This window comes from Papio anubis, chromosome 1, assembly GCF_008728515.1.
Source record: "Papio anubis isolate 15944 chromosome 1, Panubis1.0, whole genome shotgun sequence".
NCBI lineage: Eukaryota > Metazoa > Chordata > Mammalia > Primates > Cercopithecidae > Papio > Papio anubis.
In genome coordinates this window covers 955,895-982,613 of record NC_044976.1, presented here as the reverse complement: position 1 = coordinate 982,613, position 26,719 = coordinate 955,895, and the positions used below count along the sequence as shown (strand labels likewise).

At 54.3% G+C, this 26,719-nt stretch overlaps 1 protein-coding gene across 4 annotated transcripts in view; it reads left to right on the top strand.

Annotated features, from left to right (window-relative positions):
- Positions 1-17,434: 17,434 nt before the first annotated feature.
- The window catches only part of GNB1 (G protein subunit beta 1), a 115,588-nt gene continuing 106,303 nt past the window's right edge, over positions 17,435-26,719 (top strand). The window contains exon 1 of one of the 4 annotated variants that reach the window (XM_031663648.1): positions 17,435-17,738. The gene's annotated coding sequence lies outside the window, so the exon portion shown is untranslated. Of the gene's footprint in view, positions 17,739-18,106; positions 18,203-26,719 lie in introns of those variants that run through there. The other 3 variants (XM_003890982.5, XM_017956334.3, XM_017956332.3) reach the window with 3 other exon arrangements.

Sequence of the window (26,719 nt, the reverse complement as noted above, 5' to 3'; positions counted from 1 at the left end):
CGACCGCGGCTCCCGAGAGGCCCCTCGCCAGCAGCCGCCCTCGCCGCAGAGGGCCCGGCCCGGCTCCCTGCTCCACCTCGGGGCGCAGTGGCAGCCAGGTTCCGGGACTTCTCCGTCCGCGTCCTCTTCAGCCTCGTTCGAATGTGACGGCAGCTGGGTCATGTTGTCCAAACGTACCAGGAGCCCCAGATCCTCCAGGCAGCCCGGGCCCCAGCGCGCCCGGTGGCCCAGGAGCCCCTGCACCCCCGCAGCCGCGCTGTCCCGCCTCCTTCCAGCTCCCAGAGGGAACCGCAAATGGGGACGTGCGGGCCTGGGGGCAACACCCAGGCTGAGGCGGGCAGGCCCTGGGCGCGGGTGGGCATGGATCTGGCCTTAGCAGGGCCCCAGGAGTCAGGTTGACTCAGCCGCTCACTCCCTCCACCCTCTGCAGGGATGGGCGCTTCCTCCCCATGGTCACTCCCAGAGGTCCCAGCTCAGTGCCGGACCAAGGCCTGACACCTGGTCCCCAGGGGCTGCTGGAGAGGCCGCAGGGCAGGACAGACAGACCCTTCGAAGTCTGACGGGGGCCGGACCCGGTAGCTCACTCCTGTAATCCCAATACTTTGGGAGGCGGAGGCAGGCAGATCACTTGAGGTCACGAGTTTAAGACCAGCCTGGCCAACATGGCGAACCCCCCACCCCCAACTCCACAAAAAAATACAAAAATTAGCCGGGCATGGTGGCACGTCCCTGTAATCCCAGTAACGTGGGAGGCTGAGGAAGGAGAATTGCTTGGGGTGATTGAGAGGCGAGGTTGCAGTGAGCCCATGTGGCACCGGCCACTGCACTCTAGCCCGAGCAACACAGGGAGACTCCATCAAAAAAAAAAAAAGAAAGAAAGAAAGAAAGTCTGATGGGCAGGCTGGGCCCACCCCCAGGGGACTGCAGGGCAGGCCTACAGGCCTGGGCAGAGCTCCAGGAGGCATGCAGCAGCGCCCAGCCTGTCTCAGACGTGCGTCAGCCACAGGCTCCAGGGGCCACGTGCCTGGCCACACCTGCTGATTTCCAAAACACCCAGCACCTGCAGGCCCAGTCGCCCCAGGAGGGGCAGCACCCCTGCTCGAGGACTCCTGGTTCCACCCAAATCCCTGCTGCTTGGAGTCCTCTTCCATCCGTGGGCAGCGCCCATGCCCTCAGACCTCCCAGACCACCGCCTTGGTCTGTGCCCCCCTCCAGGACCTCACTGGTCCCCACACCACACCCCACCCCTTATTGCCTCCTTCAAGCAAACCTTGCATCAGCTCCCAGGGGACACACGCTGGAGCCTCAGGACAACATTCTAGACAAACAACCTCAGGCCCCAGGGGTAGTCCCAGGAGAAGGCCTTGCCTTTGGGGTGAGTCCTGCCTAGGAGTCAAGGGGCTGAGACCCTGGGGGTTCTGCATGGAGCCCTGGGCCTGAGATGCTTCTAAATGTTTGGGTGGATGGCCCTGCCCAAGGGCCACAGCTGCCCCCTCCTGCCCCAGGGCACATGCTGTGGTGCCGGCCTCCACTTCAGAAGGTGTCAAGGCTGCACTTGAGTCCCAGGCATGAGTCCCAGGGAGACTCCACTACCCTGATGGGCTGGGCTGAAATTGTACATTCTGGATTCCCCGAGGCCAAGGCCTGTTATCTCCAGGCCTTGGAGATGGGGACTAGTGGATCCCAGGCCTGGGGGCAACACCCAGTCTGAGACCAGCAGCCCTGCCTCTCACGCCCACCCCCAGAAAGCTTTAGCCACTCCCAAGGGCTGGCCAAGCTGGCCTGGGTGGACATTGCCCATCTTCCCCACACCCAGGACAGCACTCCCAGGAGCCCCTCCTGCGGGGATATTGGCAGCCCCAGGATGGTCCTCAGCTACACATGTCCCCACTGTGTGCCCTGCTGACCTGTGGCTCTGCAGGCCCCTGAGACACCCTCTCCATGCCTGCCTCTCCACCCAAACATTTAGAAGCATCTCAGGCTAAAAAGGTCCAAACACCAGCACATTCTCTCCCTCCTCTGACCATAACAGCCAACCCCAGCTCTGATGCCCAATTGCTTAGATAAACACCCAGGTGTCAGCCTCGACTCCCCCACTGTCCTCGTCCCTGTACCACCAGCAAATCTGTTACTCAGGAATACCTGGCCCTGCCCACCCTTCACAGCCCATCTGCACTCTTCTGTGGTCACCCTGGCCCTGTGGGATGGTCTCCTCTCAGCCACCAGAGGGGGTCATGTCCCTGCTCAGAGCCCTGCTGCTTCCCATCACGCTGTTGCCTGCCCTTGGTGAGCTGACCGCACTGGTCAGCGTGTTAGGCCGGAAGGACTAAGACACCACCCTGGCATCCAAGCACCACAGTGTGGCCTCCCCTAGGAATTTATCTTTTTTCAAAAAGCAGGTGATGAATACTAATGGCCTTTTTGGCAGGAATGGAAAAGCTGATCCTCACATTCATGTGGAATTGCAAGGGTACTGAATAATCAGAACAATCTTGAAAACAAAGAACAAGGCCAGGCACAGTGGCTCACTCTTGTCATCCCATCACGGTGAGAGGTCGAAGTGGGAGGATCTCTTGAGCCCAGGAGTTCGAGACCAGCCTGGGCACCATAGGGATACGCTGTGTCTACAAACAAAACGTTAAAAAAAAATTAGCCGGGTATGGCAGGGCACAGTGGCTCACGCCTGTAATCCCAGCACTTTGGGAGGCCGAGGGGAGTGGATCACGAGGTCAGGAGATTGAGACCATCCTGGCTAACATGCTGAAACCCTGTCTCTACTAAAAATACAAAAAATTAGCCGGACGTTGTGGCGGGCCCCTGTAGTCGCAGCTACTCGGGAGGCTGAGGCAGGAGAATGGCATGAACCCGGGAGGCGGAGCTTGCAGCGAGCGGAGATCGCGCCTCTGCACTCCAGCCTGGGCGACAGAGTGAGACTCCGTCTCATTAAAAAAAAAAAAAAAAAAAAGCTGTTTGTGTCACGAAGCGGGTGGATCACCTGAGGTCAGCAATCTGAGACCAGTCTGGCCAACACAGTGAAAACCTGTCTCTACTAAAAAAAAAAAAAAAAATTAGCTGGGCGTGGTGGCAAGCACCTGTAATCCCAGCTACTTGGGAGGCTGAGGCAGGAGAATCGCTTGCACCCAGGACGTGGAGGTTGCAGCGAGCTGAGATCACGCCATTGCACTCCAGCCTGGGCAACAGAGCGAGACTCTGTCTCAAAAAAAAAAAAAAGAAGCAGCAGCTATCTGTATATTCAGGATATTAGGCTCTTACCAGATACATGATTTGCAAAGATTCCCATAAGCTGTCTTTTCACTCTCTTGATAGTGTCCTTTTTTTTTTTTTTTTTTTTTTGAGACGGAGTCTTGCTCTGTCCCCCTGGCTGGAGTGCAGTGGCACTATCTCGGCTCACTGCAAGCTCCGCCTCCCGGGATCATGCCAATCTCCTGCCTCAGCCTCTCGAGTAGCTGGGACTACAGGCACCGCCACCGCGCCCAGCTAATTTTTTTTTTTTTTGTATTTTTAGTAGAGACGGGGTTTCACCGTGTTAGCCAGGATGGTCTCGATCACCTGACCTTGTGATCTGCCCGTCTCGGCCTCCCAAAGTGCTGGGATTATAGGCGTGAGCCACCGCGCCCAGTCCAGATAGCTTTTTAAAACAACAACGATCAACCCTATTCAAAAAATGGGCAAATCCTCAAATAGGCATTTCTCTGAAGGTGATGTGCGATGGCAAATAAGCACATGAAAAGATCCTCAAGGTCGTTAAGCATTAGGGAAGTGTGATGAAAACCACAAGGAGATAGCACTTCACACTCACTTGGAAAAGATTTTATTTATTTATTTTTGGAGACAGAGGCTCACTCTGTCGCCCAGGCTGGAGTGCAGTGGCGCAATCTTGGCTCACTGCAACTGCCACCTCCTCCCGGGTTCAAGCGATTCTCCTGCCTCGGCCTCCCGAGTAGCTGGGACTACAGGCACACGCTGCCACGCCCGGCTAATTTTTTATATTTTAGTAGAGTTGGGGTTTTACCATGTTGCCCAGGCTGGTCTCGAACTCCTGAGCTCAGGCAATCCGCCTACCTCAGCCTCCCAAAGTACTAGGATTACAGGCGTGAGCCACTGTGCCCGGCCAAGAATAGATTTTTTTTTTTAAAAGGAAAATAAATATTGATCAGCATGTGGGGAAATTGGAAACCTCATGCACTGCAGGGGGGAATGTAAAATGTCAAAGCTGCTGTGGGACACAGTCATCAGTAACTTAACCATAAAACTACAAGGCCAGGCGCAGGGGCTCACGCCTGTAATCTCAGCGCTTTGGGAGGTCGAGGTGCGCAGATCACCTGAGGTCAGGAGTTCAAGACCAGCCTGGCCAACATGGCAAAACCCCATCTCAATGAAAACTAAAAATTGTCTGCATGTGGTGGTGCACACCTGTAATCCCAACTACTTGGGAGGCTGAGACAGGAGAATCGCTTGAACCCAGGAGGTGGAGGTTGCAGTGAGCCCCTGGGCAAGAGAGCAAGACTCCATCTCAAAAAAATAAAAAAAGTTACCATGTTACCCATCAACTCTGCTCCTAGGTATATACCCCAAATAATTTAAAACAGATGTTCAAACAAAAGAATGTGTATGGCCAAGTGCGGTGTCTCACGCCTGTAATTCTCACACCTGCAATCCAAGCAATTTGGGAGGCCAAGGTGGGCGGATCACCTGAGGTCAGGAGTTCAAGACCACTCTGGCCAACATGGTGAAACCCCGTCTCTACTAAAAATACAAAAATTAGCTAGGCGTGGTGGCGGGTGCCTGTAATCCCAGCTACTCAGGAGGCTGAGGCTATTCAGGAGGCTGAATAGCTTAAATCCAGAAGGCAGAGTTTGCAGTGAGCCGAGATCACACCACTGCACTCCAGCCTGGGCAATAGAGTGAGACTCTGTCTCGGAAAAAAAAAAGAATGTGTATAACAGCATTGTTTATAATAGCTAAAAGACCAGCCTGGGCAATAGGATGGGACCCCATCTCTACAAAAAAAAAAAAAAAATTTGTTTTAATTAGCCAGGCATGGTGGCAGGCACCTCTATTCCCAGCTACTTGGGAGGCGGAGGCAGGAGGATCACTTGAGCCAAGGAGGTTGAGGTTGCAGCAAGCCATGATTGCATCACTGCACTCCAATCCGACCACAGTGCGAGACCCTGTCTCTGTTTATTTATTTTATATTATTTATTTATTTATTTATTTTTAGACGGAGTTTCGTTCTTGTTGCCCAGGCTGGAGTGCAATGGCGCGGTCTCGGCTCACTGTAACCTCTGTCTCCCAGGTTCAAGTGATTCTCCTGCCTCAGCCTCCTGAGTAGCTGGGACTACAGGTGTGTGCCATCATGCCCGGCTAATTTTTATATTTTCAGTAGAGGTGGGGTTTTGCCATGTTGGCCAGGCTGGCCTTGAATTCCTGACCTCAGGTGATCTGCCCGCCTTGACTTCCCAAAGTTCTGGATTACAGGGGTGAGTCACTGTGCCTGGCCCCCATTTTTGTATTTTTAGGACAGGTGGGGTTTCGCCACGTTGGCCAGGCTGGTCTCAAACTCCTGACCTCAGGTGATCCGCCCACCTCGGCCTCCCAAAGTGCTGGGATTACAGGCATGAGCCACCCACTGCGTCTGGCTTTTTTTTTTTTTTTTTGAGATGAAGTCTCTCACTGTCGCCTGGGCTGGAGTGTGATGCTTACTGCAACCTCTGCCTCCTGGGTTCACGAAATTCTCCTGACTTAGCCTCCCAAGTAGCTGAGATTATAGGCACACACCACCACACCCAGCTATTTTTTTTTTTTTTGTATTTTTAGTGGAAACGGGAGTTCACTATGTTGGCCAGACTGGTCTTGAACTCCTGACCTCGTGATCCGCCCGCTTCGGCCTCCCAAAGTGCTGGGATTACAGGCGTGAGCCGCCGCGCCCGGCCTTTACCACTTTTTTTTTTTTTTTTTTTAAAGTAGCTCATGAGGCAGAACCCAATGTAGGGGAGCCAGCAAGTCGTGGGGAGGAGTCCTTGCCGGGGTCATCGGGAGTCCCCGCTGGGGCCCCTGCCTTCTGGTGAATGGGCCAGTCAGCAGGTCCAGGTCCCCGCCAAGGGCATGAGGCTTGTGGAGGAAGTCCCTTGTGGAGACCTCTGGGCCCTGAGCTGGGTGGGGGTGGGGACAGCAGATGGGACCCTGGCACCCAGAAAGAAAGACCGAGCCCCTGACCTCTTCACAGGGCGGGTCAGTGTGGTGTGGTCTTCTGTTGGAGAGGACGGCCCCCGAGGCACTGTGGTGACCCGGTGCAGCCCGGTGTGGCGTGGGAAGAGCTCCACCCTGCCAGTGGCTGCACCGTGGGAGGGCAGCTCCAGCCTGGGAGGACTCCTGGCCCCTCCCCTCTGTGTGCCTCTGTATCCTGAGAGAGCCTTGACCAGGTCCCCTGCTTCCAGGGAAAGCTACTCATGGCCACCCACTGCTGGATAGGGCCCTACCGGTGTCTGCCTGTCAGTGACCTCCAGTTGCATCCTTGGGACAGAAGGGCAGCTCCAGGGCACACAGGTTGGACTCTGGGTCCATCTCTGGGCTGCCCCTTACCTGGCAGGGCCAAAGAGGGCAGTGGGCAAGGGGCTCGGGAAGGCTCTGCCCTCTGCAGCCCACCTGTAGCCCCTTAACCGGGCACCTCTCGGGGCCTTGCTCTCAGGAAAACCTTGGTGGCTGCACCAGCCACCCACCGGCTGAGGCCAGAGGTGCGAACTGCAGCCGGTGTAGGAGGAGCCCAGTCCTGGGTGCCGCCCTAGGAAGATGAATTCCCTGAGCAGCCTAAGCTTCTCCCTCAAGCAGGGTCCTGGCAGGGGAGGCGAAGGGAGCTGGAGGCCAGGGCTGGTCCAGCAACCCCCGAATTCCCTGCATCCCTAGGTTCCCACCCACTCACCTCTGCTCCCACTCTGGGCACTGGAATGGGGTAGAAGCCTCCGTCATCCGTCATCCTGCACTGGCCAGTGTGGCTCACCTGTGCTGTCACCCACTCCCCAGCCCCAGGGACCCCACCCCAAGCACGTCTAGGCAGGTGGGTGACACCTCAGGTCAGGAGGCTTGGCCAGGCCAGGGAGGACGTTGAGGGACCAAGAAAGAGTCTTCCTTTTTTTTTTTTTTGAGACAGGATCTGGCTCTGTCACCCAGGCTGGAGTGCAGTGGCTCAACCACAGCTCACTGCAGACTCCTCAACTTCCCAGGCTCAAGCGATCCTCCCACCTCAGCCTCCTGAGTAGCTAGGACTACAGGCACATGCCACCATGCCCAGCTAATTTTTGTATTTTTTGCGGGGCATGCTGGCTCACACCTGTAATCCCAGCAGTTTGGGAGGCCAAGGTGGGTGGATTACTTGAGGTCAGGAGTTCGAGACCAGCCTGGCCAACGTGGTGAAACCCTGTCTCTACTAAAAATACAAAAATTAGTCAGGTGTAGTGGCACATGCCTGTAATCTCAGCTACTCAGGAGGCTGAGGCAGGAGAATTGCTTGAACACGGGAGGTGAAGGTTGCAATGAGCTGAGATTGCGCCACTGCATTCCAGCCTGGGCAACAAGAATGAAACTCAGTCTCAAAAAAAAAAAAAAAATTGGTTTCATTTTTTGTAGAGATGGAGTTTCACTATATTGCCCAGGCTGGTTTCAAACTCCTGGGCTCAAGCAATCTGCCTGCCTCTGCCTCCCAAGGTACTGGGATTACAGGCGTGAGCCACCACGCCCCCAGAAGGGGTCTTGAGGGTTCAGAGCCCCAAGGCCCAGCTGGGGTGGCTGCCTCCAAGATGGCCCTCCTCACCCTCCAGGCCCTGCCCACTGGGTTCCCTCTCTCAGACCCCCACTTTCTGGGCACTGAGGGTCTTGTGTCCCCGTTTCTGTCTGCTCATGTCTCAGATGCCTACGTAGGCCACCTTGCTCTCTTGTCTGTGTGTAGGTGTTGGGGGGTGGGTGTGGGCCGCTCTGACTGTCCGTCTCTCTGAGTCACTGCACCAGCTTCTCCCTTCATCTCACCAGGATGTGTGCAGGGCATTGTGCCCGCCACACTCTCAGCCTGAGGATGCTGGTGGCCTGTGGGAGGCCAAGGAGACCCCAGAGAACAGCTGCAGCCTTCCTGCCAAGGGGGCCGCCCAGCCCCGGCAGGAAATGGGGCTGGGGGCTGGGTGTTTGGGAGCTCTGACTGTCCCTCCGAGTCACAGAGGACTTGCAGATGGTGGCGTTGTGCTCCCACGATGACCCCCACCCCAGAAGATGCCCTGGAGCACGCTGTGGGGCCAGAGGGAGAGTGGAGGCCCAAGCCTGCTCCACCCCCGTGGGCTCTGCCCGCAGCCTCCGGGTTCAGGCTGGGTCAGGCCAAGGGTGGGGCCGCCTGACCTCAGTGAGGGGTGGCCAGGCCCCTGGGCTTGAGTTTCTGTCACCTGTCCCTTCCCAGGGCAGACTGGGCACTTTGAGGAGCCACTGTCTCAGAGCTGCCCAGGCTGACCCTGCCCAGGTCACATCCTCACTCTCACTAGGGTTAGGCCCAGGGCTCCCTGAAACTGTAGCCAGAGCTACAGCATGGGTCCAACCAACTGTCCCATGTCCTTGACCTCACCATGGGTCAAACCAGCTGTCCACCGTCCTTGACCTCGCCATGGGTGAAAGCAACCATCTAAATGTCCTTGACGTCACCAACCAACAGAAGCTTTGGGTATAAGTAGCCCAGCTGTTGCTCAGCTGCTGGTTTTTAGCCACGAGGTAGGTGGGGACACCTATGCATTTTCCCCATGTCCAGCAACCTCCGCTCCCCCTGGTGACAACCCTGCCTTTGTGTTGAGAGCCACTAACTACCGTTGGAGCCACAGGAAATCTGAGTGAAGCCTGTCAGAGTCTTCCTGGGGTCAACATCCAGATAGGCAAGTCTTCTGAGCAGCCCAACTGCTGAGGTGGGGATGACGGGACAGTGGGGCCCTACCCAGCAGAGAAAGGAGGAGGTGCCATATGGGGACACAGAGCCATGGGTGGGTGGGCAGGGGGAGAGCCCGACAGCCTCACCTGGATCCAGCTAGGCCTGAGGCTCAGCTGTCTACTCATGACTCGTATTCACTGAGCTAGTCAATTGCCTCTTTTCATGCAAGCCGGCTTCAGCTTCTACCACTTGCTACAGTGACTCCTGACTGACCCAGCTCGCATGTGTGTGCATATGTGTGTATACCAAGCTCATGTGTGTGCACATGCATGTATACTAGCTGGTGTGCATGCAAACGTGTGTATACCCAGCTCATGTGTATTTGCACATATGTATGTATACCTAGTTTGAGTGTGTCCACGTGTGTATACCCAGCTTGGTTGTACATGCATACCCAGCTCGTGTGTGTGCATACATGCATGTATACTCAACTCGAGTGTGTCTGTACACATGCACAGATACCATCTGGTGTGCATGTACATGTGAGTATATCCAACTCGTGTGTGTGCATGCACATTTACCAGCTCCAGTGCTTTTGCACACATGCATGTATACCCGGTTTGGGTGTTTGCACATGCTCAATTCATGTGTGCATGTACATGGGGGTATACCCAGCTCTTGTGTGTGCACGTGCATGTACACCAGCTGATGAGCATGTGCATGCACATGTGTATATACCCGTGCTGGGTGTACATGTACATGCATGTATACCCAGCTCGTGTTTGTCCACATGCATGTATACCTAGCTTGGGTGTATGTATACACCCAGCTCGTGTATGTACATGTGTGCATATCAAGCTTGTGTGTGCACGTGTATATACAAAGCTCATGTGTGTTTGTTCACATGCACATATACCCAGCTTGGGTGTGCACGCACATGTGCATATACCCAGCTCCCATGTGTGCACACATGCATATATACTCAGATTGTGAATGTATGTGCACATGCACACATACCCGTCTGTGCACAGCCTCTGGGTCTACAGGCAGGGAACGATGCTGTTTCCATTCATAGTTGCATCTTTCACTGTTAGGGAGGTTTGTGGAGTTTTTCTTTGTTTTTGAGACAAGGTCTCCCTCTATCACCCAGGTTTGAGTGCTGTGGCGTGATGACGGCTCACTGCAGCCTCAACCTCCCCGGCCCAAGCCATCCTCCCACCTCAGCCTCCTGAGTGGGTGGTACCACAAGCACGAGATATCATGCCTGGCGAATTTTTTTATTTTTAGCAGAGATGGATTCTCACTATGTTGGTCTCAAACTCCTGGTCTGAAGCAATCCTCCGGCCTCAGTCTCCTAAAGAGCTGGGATTATAGGCATGAACCATGGCACCCAGCCAAGAGGTTTGCTTTTTTTTTTTTTTTTTTTTGAGACGGAGTTTCACTCTTGTTGCCCAGGCTGGAGTGCAATGGCGCAATGTCGGCTCACTACAACCTCCGCCTTCCGGGTTCGAGCGATTCTCCTGCCTCAGTCTTCCAAGTAGCTGGGATTACAGGCATGCACCACCACGCCCAGCTAATTTTGTATTTTTAGTAGAGATGGGGTTTCTCCATGTTGGTCAGGCTGGTCTCAAACTCCCGACCTCAGGTGATCCGCCCGCTTCGGCCTCCCAAAGTGCTGAGACTGCAGGCGTGAGCCACCGCACATGGCCTAGGTTTGTATTTTAAACAAAAGGTCTGTTACTCCTTGAATGGGGGCGGTGAAAGTCCCTTGGCGGGTGTGCTGGCTCACACCTGTAATCCCAGCACTTTGGGAGGCGGGGTGGGGTGGGGGTGGATCCGCGAGGTCAGGAGTTGAGAACAGCCTGACCAACATGAGGTGAAACTCCATCTCTACTGAAAATAAACAAAAAACAAAACAAAACAAAAAGCGAAAAGTAGCTTAATAGTGTGGTGGCGGGTGCCCGTAATTCCAGCTACTCAGGAGAGGAGCTGAGGCCAATCCTGAACCGAGAGGCAGAGATTGCAGTGAGCTGGGGTCTCACTGCCTCCAGCCTGGAGTGCTTGTGAGACTCGTCAAAAGAGGGCAGGCGGTGGCTCAAGCCTGTAATCCCAGCACTTTGGGAGGCCGAGGCAGGCCGGATCCGCGAGGTCAGGAGATCAGAGACCATCCTGGCTAACACGGTGAAACCCGTCTCTACTAAAATACAAAAACTAGCTGGGGGTGGCCGGGCGCCTGTAGTCCCAGTACTCGGGAGGCTGAGGCAGGAGAATGGGGAACCAGGTGAACTGCAGTGAGCTGAGACCCGACCACAACCTCCAGCCTGGGTGATGAAGCGAGACCTCCGTCTCAAAAAAAAAAAAAAAAGAAGAAAAGGAAAGAAAAGAAAAAGCCCCTCATTGACTGGGCATGGTGGCTCACACCTGTAATCCTAGCACTTTGGGAGGCCAAGGTGGGCAGATCACGAGGTCAGGAGTTTGAGACCAGCCTGGCCAGTATACATGGTATACCCACATGTACATGCACACATGAATTGAGCATGTGCAAACATCCAAACTGGGTATACATGCATGTACATGCACAGTAGATGGTACACATGCATGTGTGCAAACACACTGGAGCTGGTAAATGTGCATGCACACACACGAGTTGGATATACACACACGTACATGCACACCTAAACGGTATACTCACGTGTACATGCACACCAGATGGTATATGTGCATGTGTACAGACACACTCGAGCTGGGTATACATGCATGTATGCACACACAAGCTGGGTATCAAACCCCGTCTCTACTAAAAATACAAAAATTAGCCGGGCCATGGTGGTGCCCCCCTGTAGTCCCAGCTCCTTGGGAGGCTGAGGCAGGAGAATTGCTGGAACCCGGGAGGCGGAAGTTGCAGTGAGCAGAGATTGTGCCACTGCACTCCAGCCTGAGCAGCAGAGCGAGACTCCATCTCAAAAACAAAAACAAAAACAAAAGTCCCTCATTTAGGTTCATCTGTGGCACTCAGGGCCACTGGACAGAGCCAGGATTTCTATCTCTGTGTGTGCAGTTCCGGGATTCTGCAGTGAGGTCAGATGGGCCCATGATAAAGGCCTCTAAGGAGAAAGGTGAATTCTTCCATTGCCTGCAGGGGAGGCAGGGGCTGGGTCTTGCCAGGCCTTTACTGGAACTGGTGGTCTAAGCTACGCATCTACCTCTGCGAGTGTCAGCCCAGCTGGGGCCGCTCACCAGAGTGACAGGAGGCCACCTGAGTTTTCCCCGGGGATTCTAGTCCAACGCTAGCAGGGAGGGGAAACATGCCCCTCAGTGCATCTGCTCACTTACACCATCACCTCCTTCACCCCCCAGCAGACACCAATTCCCCCGTGTGTGCACATGTGTATATACCCAGCTCATGTGTTTGTGCACATGCATGTATACCTAGCTTGGGTGTGCCTGCACGTGTGCCCAAGAAGGATGTGCAATTCATGATTCATGACCACAGGCTGGTGGCCAGGGGGGTCGGGGGTGAGTAGCATGGTGGGGAGCTTCGGAACAAGGGACGGGTCCTGGTCAGGTACAGAGGCCAACTCCCTACACCTGCAAGACAGGGTCCAGGGGGCTACAGCCAGCCTCCTCCCAGAGGCCCCCAAGGCCCGGCATTCGCTGTGCCTGCCACACTAGCCTCCTGGGCCATGATGTCTGTGACTCTGCAGGGCAGTGACCCTCCCAGCTCTGCTAGCCACTCATTCACTAGCCACAGCAGCTGTCCTCACTTTGTGCCTGGCTCTGCTGCGGTGACACCTCCTCACTGGCCACTCCCCATGAAGCTGGGCACCAGGGCCCTACTCAACCCCTCAAGCAGAGCTGCCCTGCTCTGGTCTCAGGGCCAGGGCCTGGTGCTAAACCCGCCCTGGCACCCAGTGGGCATCGGCAGGTGTGTGCTGAGGGTTAGAGAGGTGCCGTGGCCCCATTCCTCCACCAGCCCCTGCCTTTGAAAGCTGCAGGAGCTAATTAGGGCTTTCTTCTTGATCACCTACATTCTGCACCCCCGGGCACCGTCACGATGCGCTCCTCTCTCCCTCCCTCTCCATTCTGTCCTTTGGGGCCTGGATCTCACTGGAAGTGAAGACGATGGCAGAGGGCCGTGTGGTGGAGAACCTCACAGCGCTGGTAGGAGGAGGACAGATGCCCTGCAGGAGCCTAGAGCCCAGGGCAAGACAAAGGGACCTCTCCTGCCAAAGCTGGAAATCTAGAAATGTCTCCTGCAGCTCTGAGACCCCTCAAAGCCTGGCTGGAGCGCAGCGCCCGGGGAGCGCACAGAGGTGGAGCTGCGGGTCCTGTCACGTGCACAGATTGAATAATTCAGATTTAAAAGACCTACTTTCCCATTAGACCATTTCCTGCTGAGAAGCAGGTGGGGGTGGGGCATCTGAATTGTGTCTCCCGCTCCCAGGGGTTTTAGAGAAGGCCTGGTGTGGAGCCAGTATGGGGCAGCCACCTCCGCCCTGGGGCCCAGCTCAGTCCTGCCCTGGGTTGGGCACAGCTGACCGGGTATGGCTCTGGACTTAGGGACCCAGAGCTGACTGGGTGTGGCTCTGGACTCAGGAACCCAGGCTGATCTCTGAGATCCTTGCAGAGAAGGGAGTGTTACTGGGAAGCCTTTGCTCTGCCAGGGAGAGGGTGGGGCGGTAGGTGAGGGCCAAAAGACACAAGAGGCCTGGGCTGAAAGGAATGGAGGTGGGGAAGGGAGGGCAGGTCTGAGCCCGGCTCTAGACCCCCCGGGCCACCAAGGGCTCGGGTGTTTCTTATCTCTAGGGATGGGCTCTGGCTGGAGGCGAGAAGCATCTTTGCGGTCACACCGTACTCAGGGCAGACGCCCCTACCTTCCAGGGACTGTGTACTGCAGAGGGCAGCCTCAGGCTGCAGTAAGGATCTGGGAGTAAGCACCTGGGCCCCTGCTCCTTCCCTCCCTCCTTCCTCTCAACTTTGCCTTCCATAAACCATCAAATAGGATTTCTGCCTGGACTATGGGGCAAGTTCCAGGGACAGCCCTGCCTCACCATGACGACCTACAGATAAGCTGGAGGTGCTGGGGCTGCACCCTGCCCCTTGGATATGGCTAAGGCAGGCACTGGCCTGGCGTCCTCCTGTGTGGCCTTCCTCCATGGCCTTGGCTGTAACGAGATGGGCTGACCAGTCTGATGGTGGCCTGTGGGACAAGGGAGCCCCAGAGCACAGCCCTGCCACTGCCCAGTCTGGCCCGCAGTGTGGTGGCCACTCCTCCTGAGGCTCCTCCATGGCCCTGGGCCAGGCTTGCAGGGACCTTCCGGGGCCCCTCCCATCCCACAGCTGCTGGAAGGTCTCTGGTGACAAACGGCTGCCGCCTCAGCCTCCTCTCCCTGCTCCTCAGTTCCACTTTTCTTTTTTTTTTGAGACGGAGTCTCGCTCTGTCCCCCTGGCTAGAGTGCAGTGGCACGATCTCGACTCACTGCAAGCTTCGCCTTCCGGGTTCCCGCCATTCTCCTGCCTCAGCTTCCTGAGGAGCTGGGACTACAGGTGCCCGCCACCTCCCCCGGCTAGTTTTTTGTATTTTTAGTAGAGACGGGGTTTCACCGTGCTCTCCATCTCCTGACCTTGTGATCCGCCCGCCTCGGCCTACCAAAGTGTTGTGATTACAGGCGTGAGCCACCGCGCCCGGCCTAGTTCCACTTTTAACTCAGGTGGGCACTGAAGGCTGGCATTAGGCCTGCCAGATTCTGAGGGCCGCCTCTAACCCCTCACCTGCCAATGTGCAGAACACCGTCCGCCGACTGACTTTGCATCGTCCCTCGGCCCTTGATGTGGCCCATGCTCCACCCCGCCTCTCGAGTGTCCAAGCAGAGAAGCCTTCCTGCAGGGGCCCGGCTCTCCTGATGTCCAACCACTCAGTTTCCTCGCGCCCTGCCCTTGTTCTGGCCCAGGTGATGGTTCTGCCCCTCCTGATCTCTTGCTCCGGGCTCTGGTCCCTGTGCTGGCTTGCATCTTCCTCACTCAGAACTCAGAGCATCAGCCACACCAGCTGTTCTCTGATGACCCCGTGTGCCTGGCACCACGCTGGGCTGGTGGAGCAGCGGTAAGAGTGGGCTTCACAGGGCTCACACGGCAACAGGGGGAGGGCCCAGAGAAGGCAGCCAGGAAGAAACCACAGGAGAAACCAGCAAGGTAGCTGGGAGGGATGGTCAGGGCTGGGCAGACATCTCCATGGAGGTGACACCCGCAAAGGTCTGAACTACACGAGGTTATGGGGAGACTGTCCCAGGCAGATAGAGCCACTGGGCCAAAGGCTGGAGCGTGGAATTCGGTGGTGTCAGGAAGCATCAAGGAGCCAGAGTCTGGACAGTGGGGATGGGAGGAGGGGCCTGGACCCTGGGGAGAGAGTGGGTGACGGGAACTGTCAATGCTTTCAGTGATATGATTGACAATTCAGCCCGTGTGCGCAGTGGCTCCTGCCTGTGATCCCAGCCCTTTGGAAGGCTGAGGTGGGAGGACTGCTTGAGCCCAGGAGTTTGAGACCAGCCTGAGCAACACAGGGAGACCCTCATCTCAAAAAAAAAAAAAAAAACAAAAAAAAAAAAAAACAAAAAAAAACCTCCCAAAAAACCCCAAAAATAAATAAATAAAATAAAAATTCAAAAAATGTCACTGGGAATTCAGTCCTTGCTCAACTGTGCTAGGTAGGCAGGTGCCCCTGTGGGGATGGCACCTCGGTGGCCCAGTGGAGGTCAGAGGCCACACAGGGTGAGGAGTGGGTAGCATACAGTGGGGTGGAAGAGAGGATGAGAGACTGGTTACACAGGAGATAATCAGAGCCGGGTTCCTCACTCTCAAAGCAGGATGCCCCTCATTCGGAACAGGTTGAGCCCTGCAGTGGCGGCCTGGCATCAGAGTAAATGTGTGGCGCCCAAGAAAATCATAGACAAAAACACCCATGAAACTGTGTGTATACGTATGTGTGGGAGCATGTACATAGATGTGCTCTCTTGCTCCACCAGCTGCAAGGACACCCCAGTAGCAATGAGCACACCCGGGACCCCATTCTGGGCTCTGCATGACATTCTCCCACAATGAACCAGGTTGCCAGCAGAAATAGCTGGGTTCAGGCTGGGGCAGGGAGAATACAACAGGACCCTGGAGCATCTAGTGCCAGAAATAAAGGCCTCCGGGAATGCCGCGGACAAGTGAAGTGGGAGGGAGACAGAAGGGTGGGAAGGCATGGGTTCCCTGTCTGGTGGAGGCTCCCCAGGGAGGGGAAGCGCGTGGCAGGGAGGGCAGGCGGCGGACGCATCCAGAAGCCGCACTTACTGTGTGCCCGCTTTCTCACACAAGCGCCATGCACACAAACTGAGAAGGAAAACGCCAGTTGAGAGAGGCAGGTGGTATCCCAGGGTGTGGAGAGAGTAGAAGGTGGGAAATAGGCGTTGGGGGTGGGGTGGCGTGGCCCCTTGAGGTTGTGGCCCTGGTTGAGGGGAGGCCCAGGGGATGAGGCTGGGTCTTTCTCCCTTTCCACTGTGCTGGTGCAGGCCTGGAGGAAAACGGACGCCAGGTTTGGTGTGGAAGGGGAGCTCGGAGGAGATGAAGGCCCAGGCGGGTGGAAGAGCAGGGCGCTGGCTGGGGAGGAGCAGAGTGCAGAAGCCGGGGGTGAGGGGCAGCCGGAGCTCAGCTGGAAAGACAGCAGGAGGCGGTGGGCGCAAGGGCGGCTTCCATGGACGTTCTGGAGGCTTCTGAGGACATCAAGCCTGGAAGCCAGGACATGTGGCCTTCTTGACTTCGTTCCCCTTCCTCACCTGGGGTCTCCGGTCCCCGCTGTCCACTGCTCAGCGGCTTGGGAGGGGTCCGCGGCCTCCGCTCCTGCCAGGCGGCCCTGCCCGCAGCAGCGAGAGGAGCCACGGGGCGCTGCCCTCCTCCGCAGCCCGAGACCCACCTCACACGCACTGAGCCCACGCGCGGGTCTCTGCCCGCCAGCCCCGTCGGAGCTCGCCGCAGTCCCTGCTTGAGAGCCCGGGGGACACCTGCGCCTGCCCGGGACCCCGACCTGCTCGCGGGGCCCGGCGCCTCCTCTGCAGGCAACGACCTCGCCCGCGGTGCCCCTACTCGCCCCGTCCCCGGAGGGACCGCCCCCGCCCGCGGCCTTCCCCGCCCCGTCCCTTGAGTGACCCCCGCCCGCCGTTACCCAACCACCGCCCCCGGAGGAGCCCCCGCCCGCGGTTACCCAACCTTACGCTGTCCCCGGAGGGCTCCGCGCCAGTGTTCCCCCCGCCCCGTCCCGTCTCCGAGGGCCCACTGCCCCGGTCCCCATCCCGCTCGGTCCCCGTAGGGCCGGGCCACCGGGGGGGTCTCCTGAAGCAGCGGTCCCGGAGGACAGACAGCAACACGGCCTCTTTAAGCCGCTCGGACACGCGCTCGGGCCCGTTGCGAGTTGCAAGCGCGCAGGCGTGCGCGTGCCCGTCGGGCCCAGCGAGCGCGCGCGACGCGCGACGTGCGTGGTGACGCGAACGCGTGGGGTTTCCCGAGACTGCGGGCAGGGGCCCGCCGCGCCCATCCCGATGGCTGGAGGCGTCTGAGGGGCGGACGGAGGCGGCGGCGGCGGCGGCGGGAGCGGGAGCGGGCGCGGGCGGCGAGTGGGGAGCGGGGTCGGGAGTGGAGCAGCCGCCGCGGCGGGAGTGGACCGAGCCTTGCCGGTGCGCACCTGCCCGCAGCGCCCGCGGAGCGCGCAGCGCGGCCCGAGCGCGACGACCTCCCGAGCAGCGGCCGAGGCGGCGGTGCGGGCGCGTCAGGCCGCGACGAGGGCGCTGAGGTGAGCGCGGCAGCCCCCAGCCCCGGACCCGGCCTCAGTTCGTCCACCGGCCCGCCCAGGGGGCGCCCGCCCCGCCCCCACCGCACCCGCCGGCCGGGGCCGCGTCTTCCTGCCCCGCCCGGGTGCGGCGGGCGGCGGGCGGCGTCCGAAGGCGGGGGCCGGGAGCTGGGGTCCGAGGTTCGGGGTGCAGGGTCGGGGTCGAGGGCGGGGTCTCGGGCGAGGAGCCGGGGTCCGAGGCCCAGGGCTGGGGGCCGAGTTTCGGCCGCGGGGTGCGGGGCTGTGCGCGCCGCGGGAGCTTCCCGTGGCGGCGGCCGGGGCCTCGGGGGCGCGGGTCGGGCGGGGCCGGGCCCTGCGTGGGGAGCCGGACGTGGCGCTCGGGCCCTCGGCGCGAGAACAAAGGCCGGGCGGGCGTGCAGGCGGGGCGGTGTCGGCGGCCGGAGCCCCCGCGCGGGCCGCCTATCGGGGTGACTTTGAGGGCCGGGCGGCCGCAGGGGGCGAGCGCGGGGAAGGGGAACAATGAAATGGGGAAGCCGGGCCGCGCGCCGCGGGCGGAGTGGGGATTTAAAGCGGAAGCCGGGCGCGGCGTCGGGAAATGGGAAAATAACGGTTTCGGCCCTTTCGCTGTGCCGAGTCGCGGAGACGGCCGCGCTGTGGCCTCGCCCTTCTCCTGCCGAGGCCGGGGTCTGTCTGGCGCCGGCGCCCCGCGCGTGTCGGCCGGGGGGTTGCGCGGACCCCGGCCCGGGCCCGCGAATGAATGGACCCGGTGGCCGCGCCAAGATGGCGCTCCCGGCGGTGCCTTTGTGGGGCGGCCGCCGCCGCTCCGAGTTTCGGGGCCCGGTTTGCGATATTCCGAAGGCCCGAAGGTGGGGGAGAGGACAGGAAATAGCACAAAGGCTGGGTGTCTTCCTCCTGCCTGGATCGGCTTTTCGGCTGGAAGCTGGGTGGGGGTGGGGAGTGGGGAGCTGAAAATTCCACACGGCTGCCGGCTGAGGCTTTTGACTTTTAAGAACCTCCTATATTTTTCCTTGTCAATCGATAGTTGGTTCAAATGGTATTTTAACATTTCTCGTGTCTTTTAAATTACATGGTTAGCATGCAGAAGCAGTGTCAGTTTTGTTTGCTAAATTCATTTGCATGGAAGCCTTTTTTTTTAAATAATAGAGATGGGATCTCTGTATAAAAGAGATCCTGTTAACCAGGCTGGTCTCGAACTTTGGGGCTCAAGCGATCCTCCCGCCTCAGCCTCCCAAAGTGCTAGAATTGGAGGCCCGAGCCACCATGTCCATCCTGTCTTCATGGAAGGTTTTTGTTAGGATTGTGAAAGGCATTTATTGAAGGAAAACGCCGATGTTAAAATTTGTGTTTTGAAAAGGGAGTTGGTGTGCATTTACAGTTAGGGTGTACAGTACTCGACTTATGGATAAACAGTGTAGAAATCTTAACCTACGGTTTTCGTTTGGGGAGCATTGGTTCATTGTATTTTCAGGTTGCTATCTATCTGATAACAGTAGTCTCAAATAGTATTAGGTGATTAAGCAGTTGCTAGTGAGATTATTAATTAAGAAAATATGAAGATTATTTTTCATGATTAGCAAATGGATGTATTAGTTTTGTGAAAAGTCCCAGTGAACCATGCATACTGAATAAGGCCTTTGGAGCAAGCATTGTTATCGATAAGGTTTCTGCATAAGTTATTTTCTAATCTGAAGTGATAGTCTTTTGGGAGAGGGAGGAGCTGTTTATTGAATGTAAGGTTTTAATTTTCATGCTATTGAGATATATAGTTTATTCTGGATTCTTTGGGAAGGTATATATATCAAGAAAGTGAATAGGCGGTTCCTTCTTTCTTTGCTAACGCTGGGTGCGTGGCTGGGGATGAAGCTGGTGCCACTGACATGGAGACAGGTCTGAGAGCCTCCCCAGGGTAGGACTGAGTGGTGGGTTTTGGCTTGGTTTATGGTAAGGCAGAACTTTATTATTATTATTATTATTTGAGATGGAGTTTCGCTCTTGTTGCCCAGGCTGGAGTGCAATGGTGCGATCTCAGCTCATTGCAACCTCTGCCCCCCAGGTTCAAGTGATTCTCCTGCCTCAGCCTCCCGAGTAGCTGGGATTACAGCTACTGCCACCACACCCAGTTAATTTTTTGTATTTTTAGTAGAGATGGGGTTTCACTATGTTGGCCACACTGGTCTTGAACTCCAGACCTCAGGTGATTCACCCACCTTGGTCTCCCAAAGTGCTGGGATTACAGGTGTGAGCCACCGCGCCCGATGGTTAAGGCGGAACTTTCTGACAGAGAGCTGCGCAGAAATGAACTGCAACTGCAAGGTCTACAGGCTCATCCTGTCAACCCTAGGGGAAGGCTGGACTGCCGGTGGTCCCAGGTTAGGAGCGTTTGGTTTCGTCAACACTGAAAGTCCCTTTTTTTTTTTTCTTTCAGACATTGAGAGTTGGAAAACCAGTTAAGTTCTGAGGTGCCTGTGCCCCCTCCCAGTTAAGCACGCACTGCCCAGGCCCAGTGTGAGGATGACATTTCATCTTCTGCTGGAACCTTTCAAGATGAGTTTTATAGAGGAAACTGTTCCAACATTAAATTTCAGCTCAGAATTGACTTTCTCAAAAGAGCACATCCACTGGACAAAAGCTATTTCTCTCGCATAATCTGAATTTATGACACAGCCATAGTTATCTCATCAGACAAGTACTGACAGTGCTCTTCAGTGATACCTTTAAAATGTTTTTATTTTTCTTCGATATCTTCAGTTAATTGTGTTTTTGGGGGGGTGGGAGAGTTGAAGTAAATTTTCTCAGGTTTAATTTTGATCTTAGAAGATTCCAGAGGCTGCAGAATAGTGTGTTTTTTGTTGTCGTTTGTTTTTAAGCTTAAAACCCACTGGGTGTGGTGGCTCACGCCTGTAATCCCAGCACTTTGGGAGGTGGGGCGGATCACATGAGGCCAGGAGTTTGAGGCCAGTCTGGCCAATATGGTGAGACCCTGTATCTACTAAAAATATAAAAATTCGCGGGACACGGTGGCTCACGCCTGTAATCCCAGCACTTTGGGCGGCTGAGGCGAGTGGATCACGAGGTCAGGAGATGGAGACCATCCTGCCTAACACGGTGAAACCCCGTCTCTACTAAAAATAGAAAAAATTAGCCAGGCGTGGTGGCGGGTACCTGTGGTCCCAGCTACTCGGGAGGCTGAGGCAGGAGAATGGTGTGAACCCGGGAGGTGGAGCTTGCAGTGATCCAAGATCGCGCCACTGCACTCTAGCCTGGGCAACTGATCCAGACTCGTCTCAAACAAACAAACAAAAAGCCGGGCGTGGTGGTGGGCGCCTGTAATCCCAGCTACTCAGGAGGCTTAGGCAGGGGAATCGCTTGAACCCGGGAGGCAGGGATTGCGGTCAGCCGAGATTGCGCCACTGCACTCCAGCCTGGGTGACAGAGTGAGACTGTCTCAAAAGAGTTAAACCTCTGTAAATCTTTTTTATGCCCAATGACTTTGGTTTCAAAGCTTGTATCATGTAGGTAGATTTATATTGATCACTTGAGAAATAGAATTTGAGGAGTTAATTTATTTCTCAAAGGAGGTGTTGTACTATCCTGCAAAAGTACCAGAGCTTTGTTCTCTTCCCTTTGCTTTGTTAAAAATTTTCTGTGTCTTTTGGTTCATTTTCTGTGTGTGTTGGTCCACTGGAAAAGTTGTAGCTTTGTAGCTAAATACCGCTTTGATTAAAGGATGAAAAAGGTCTTCAGGGCATCTGTAGACTCATCTACCATCAGTTGACTTTTTGTAGCTAATACTTTAATGAATAACGTTGATTTTATTTTAGAAGTGCAGTGTTGGCATTTATTGTAGTTTTGTCGTTGGATTGTTTGTCTCTGCCCAAAAGATTTGGCTCATGTTGGTCTCTAAATTGGATTACATTCTTACTGTCTGTGACTTTGGCTTTAGCATTAGTGGATTGGTAATAGATATTCTCAATTTTTAAATCTGGCTTGACCATATGGCAGGCCATGTTATTTTGAAACCCCTATTTAGTGTAAGTCTCATAAGACATGGAACACAAATTTTTAGAAAATTTTAAACTGGTTTGGCTGGGCGTGGTGGCTCATGCCTGTAATCCCAGCACTTTGGGAGGCCGAGGCAGGTGGATCGTGAGGTCAGGAAATTGAGACTACCCTGGCTGACACGGTGAAACCCCGTCTCTACTAAAAATACAAAAAATTAGCTTAGTGTGGTGGCGGGCACGTGTAATCCTAGCTACTTGGGAGGCTGAGGCAGGAGAATGGCGTGACCCGGGAGGCAGAGGTTGCAGTGAGCCGAGATCGCGCCAGTGCACTCCAGCCTGGGCGACACAGTGTGACTCCGTCTCAAAAAAAAAAATTTTAAACCGGTGTTTAAATTCTGATTTCAGGTTTGCGTTTGTTAAGAGTGGTTGGAGAGATTATGAAGTAGACAATTCAGTTAAGTGTTTGGTTTAGGAACATAGAATGAGGAGATAAAATAGATTTAAAATGGAAACTATCAGAAATAGTTGATGAAACTGCAGTGTTCAACGTTACTGAAAGAAAAAGCAGGACAAACATATATGGGAGTGTGTATGAAGAGAAAGAGAAATACAACATCACATCAGCTACTCTGGGAGAGGGAGGGAGCACTGCCTCTTTCAAAGCTGTGTATTTTGTTCCAGAATTTTGATTGAAGAAATATAGACAATCTATAGACATTTGAGTTTGCTAGTGGATTAGTGGAATGCTGAAAGCTTTTTTTGTTTTGAGACAGAGTCTCACTCAGCCGCCCAGGCTGGAGTGTAGTGGTGCAGTCTCAGCTCACTGCAACCACTGTCTCCCAGGTTCAGGTGATTCTCCAGTCTCAGCCTCCCGAGTAGCTGGGATTATAGGCACCCGCTGTCAAGCCCAGATAATTTTTTAAAATTTTATTTTAGTAGAGACAGGGTTTCACCATGTTGACCAGGCTGGTCTTGAACTCCTGACCTCAGGTGATCCGCCCGTCTCAGCCTCCCAAAGTGCTAGGATTACAGGCGTGAACCACTGCGTCCTGCCGGAATGCTGAAAGTTTTTTTTTTTTAACCTTTTAGCCTCTTGTTCTTGTGGCAGTGCCTACCATTGGGTGCCATGGTAATCAGTGGAAATTACTCCTGGCTTTCAGCGGTAGAAAAGCTTTCTGTTTTATAGAGCAATGTTGCTTGCTTTCTTTTTTTTAAGATTAAATGAAAGTATTTCCTTATCTATGTCTTCTTAAATTAGAATTCTGAGAAAGACCCATTTTTTAAAAGTTAACTGATTAAAAAGACCAAATTAAGATTATCTAAGGCAATTCTTTTTTTTTTTTTTTTTTTTTGAGATGGAGTTTCGTTCTTGTTGCCCATGCTGGAGTGCAATGGGGCGGTCTCGGCTCACTGCAATTTATGCCTCCCGGGTTCAAGTGATTCTCCTGCCTAGCAGCCTCCCAAGTAGCTGGGATTACAGGCGCCTGCCACCACACCCAGCTGATTTTTGTGTTTTTAGTAGAGGTGGAGTTTCACCATGTTGGCCAGGCTGGTCTCCAACTCCTGACCTCAAGTGATCCGCCTGCCTCTGCTTCCCAAAGTGCTGGGATTACAGGTGTGAGCCACTGCGCCCAGTTTATCTAAGATAATTCTTTTTTTTTTTTTTTTTGAGATGGAGTCTAGCTCTGTCGCCCAGGCTGGAGTGCAGTGGCCAGATCTCAGCTCACTGCAAGCTCCGCCTCCCGGGTTTACACCATTCTCCTGGCTCAGCCTCCCGAGTAGCTGGGACTACAGGCGCCTGCCACCTCGCCCGGCTAGTTTTTTGTATTTTTTTAGTAGAGACGGGGTTTCACCGTGTTAACCAGGATGGTCTCGATCTCCTGACCTTGTGATCCACCGTCTCGGCCTCCCAAAGTGCTGGGATTACAGGCTTGAGCCACCGCGCCCGGCCTATCTAAGATAATTCTTAAGTTTATTCTGTTGAACCTATTTTGCCATTGATAAAATAATGATTTGATCATTAGTTGCTCCAAGCTTACTAATGCATTTTATCAAGAGAGGACTTTAATTCATTCACCTGTTAAAATTGGAATACTGGCTGGGCACCGGTGGCTCACGCCTGTAATCCCAGCACTTTGGGAGGCAGAGACGGGCGGATCACGAGGTCAGGAGATCGAGACCATCCTGACTAACACGGTGAAACCCTGTCTCTACTAAAAATACAAAAATTAGCCGGGTGTGGTGGCGGGCACCTGTAGTCCCAGCTACTCGGGAGGCTGAGGCAGGAGAATGGTGTGAACCCGGGGGGCGGAGCTTGCAGTGAGTGGAGGTCTCGCCGCTGCACTCCTCCAGCCTGGACGACAGAGGAAGACTCTGTCTCAAAAAAAAAAAAAAAAAAAAAAAAAGAATTGGAATACTAAGGGCATCAATGGAATGGAATGTATTCTTGTTTACTGGTGGGTAATCGTGTCTCCATGCATGTCTGTGTGCAGTCCTGTGGCACTTAGAAAATATATTCCCTATTCCCTATGTTGATTACAGACACTCAACTTCCCGCCGAGTGTTGTAATTAATAAAACTTAAAATTCTGGGCTGGGTGTGGTGGCTTACGCCTGTAATCCCAACACTTTTGGAGGCCAAGGTGAGTGGATCACCTGAGGTGGGGAGTTCGAGACCAGCCTGACCAACATGGAGAAACCCTGTCTCTACTAAAAATACAGAATTAGTTGGGCATGGTGGCATGTGCCTGTAATGTCATCTACTCGGGAGGCCAAGGCAAGAGAATTGCTTGAACCTGGGAGGTGGAGGTTGTGGTAAGCTGAGATTGTGCCATTGTACTCCAGCCTGGGCAACGAGTGAAACTCCGTCAAAAAAAAAAAAATTCTGGACACTTTCTAATTAGATGAGCATGTCAAAGAGTCTACAGTAGGTTTCAGAAGTTTGTCATAGGAATTTTAAAATAGTTCCTAAATTCTAGGGAGGGAGATAAATTCAGTGGTTTCCAAAAGGATTGGCACTAAGTTAGAGCCCAGCTCAGCTCTGTCACCTCACTGGCTGATTTGCAGTGTTAAGACTTTTACTCGCACTGAAAATCAAGATCAAGCCAACTTCTGCCTTTCCACAGGAGCTTTCTGTTCTCCCCAAGCCTGCCTTAATTTAGGTCACCTGCAGTGTTAGGACTTCTGTGTCTGTCCTCATCTGTGAAACAGGCATCCGAGAGCCGCCTTCATGGGGTCATTGTGAGGACTGAGTGAGTCTGGATGCGGGCACTGATAACAGAGCTGTGCAAGGGTTAGCCATTTCTGTTGCTGATGGCCTTTGTAAAAATTTCTTTTATGGCAAGGTTAAAAAATGTTGTTATAAGATGACAATGTACTGAGATTTTTCTTTCTTTCTCCATGGTTCCAGAAGAATATTAATTCAGGGTGTGGAACATACATATTAGCTATCTTTGCAAATCCCTATCACTTATTTACTGCCTCACTTTCTTTTTTTTTCTTTTTTTGAGACGGAGTCTCACTCTGTAGCCCAGGCTGGAGTGTAATGGCGCTATCTCAGCTCCCTGCAAGCCCCGCCTCCTGGGTTCATGCCATTCTCCTGCCTCAGCCTCCCGAGTAGCTGGGACTACAGGTGTCCGCCACCATGCCCGGCTACTTTTTTGTATTTTTAGTAGAGATGGAGTTTCACCATGTGAGCCAGGATGGTCTCGATCTCCTGACCTTGTGATCCGCCCATCTTGGCCTCCCAAAATACTAGGATTACAGGCGTGAGCCACTGTGCCCAGCCTTTGGTGCCTTACTTTCTTTTTTTTTTTTTTTTTTGAGGCCAGTGCTGTGCTCCCAGGCTGGAATGCAGTGCGTGATCTCGGCTCACTGCAAGCTCCGCCTCGAGGTTCCGCCATTCTCCGCCTCAGCCTCCCAAGTAGCTGAGACTACAGGCGCCGCCACCTCGCCCGGCTAGTTTTATATTTTTTAGTAGAGAGCCGGGGGTTTCACGTGTTAGCCAGGATAGTCTCGATCTCCTGACCTCGTGATCCACCATCTCGGCCTCCCAAGATGCTGGGATTACGGAAGCGAGCCACGGCGCCCGGCTAGTGCCTTACTTTCTACTAAATCTTCTCTCACATCCTTGTCTTTTCTTGAAAGGTTTTGTTTCTTTTTATTTCATTTTTTTTTTTTGAGACAGGGTTTTGTTGTGTCACCCAGGCTGGAGTGTGGAATGTGATGGTATGATCATGGCTCACTGCAACCTGGACTTCCGGGGCTCATACAATCTTCCTGTCTCAGTCTCACAAGCAACTGGGACCACAGGCACATGCCACCTTGCCTAGCTAATTTTTTAAAATTGTAGAGACAGGGACAGGCTGGTCTCCAACTCCTGGGTTCAAGTGATTCTTCTGCCTTAGCCTCCCAAAGTGTTGGGATTATAGATGTGAGCCACAGCACCCTGGTCTTAAATTTAGGCTTTCCTTTACCTTTGCAGAATAATCTTGAACTATGCCTCATTTTGAAAACTGGTAAGTTTTTGTCCTTTTTTTTTTTTTTTTTTTTTTTTGAGACGGAGTCTTGCCCTGTCGCCCAGGCTGGAGTGCAATGGCGTGATCTCGGCTCACTGCAACCTCTACCTCCTGGGTTCAAACGATTCTCCTGCCTCAGCCTCCAGAGTAGCTGGGATTACAGGCGCCCGCCACCACACCCAGCTGATTTTTGTATTTTTAGTAGAGATGGAGTTTCACCGTATTGGCCAGTCTGGTCTCGAACTCCTGACCTAACCCGCCTTGGCCTCCCAAAGTGCTGGGATTACAGGTGTGAACCACCATGCCCTGCCCGTTTATGTTCATTTTTTAGAGAATTCTCCTCCCCCCATTTATGAAGCTAGAGTTTTTTGAATTGCACCAAAATTTGTTGACATCCCTTGATTTTTGCTGACTAGGGACAATAAATATTTTCTACTTATTTTTAT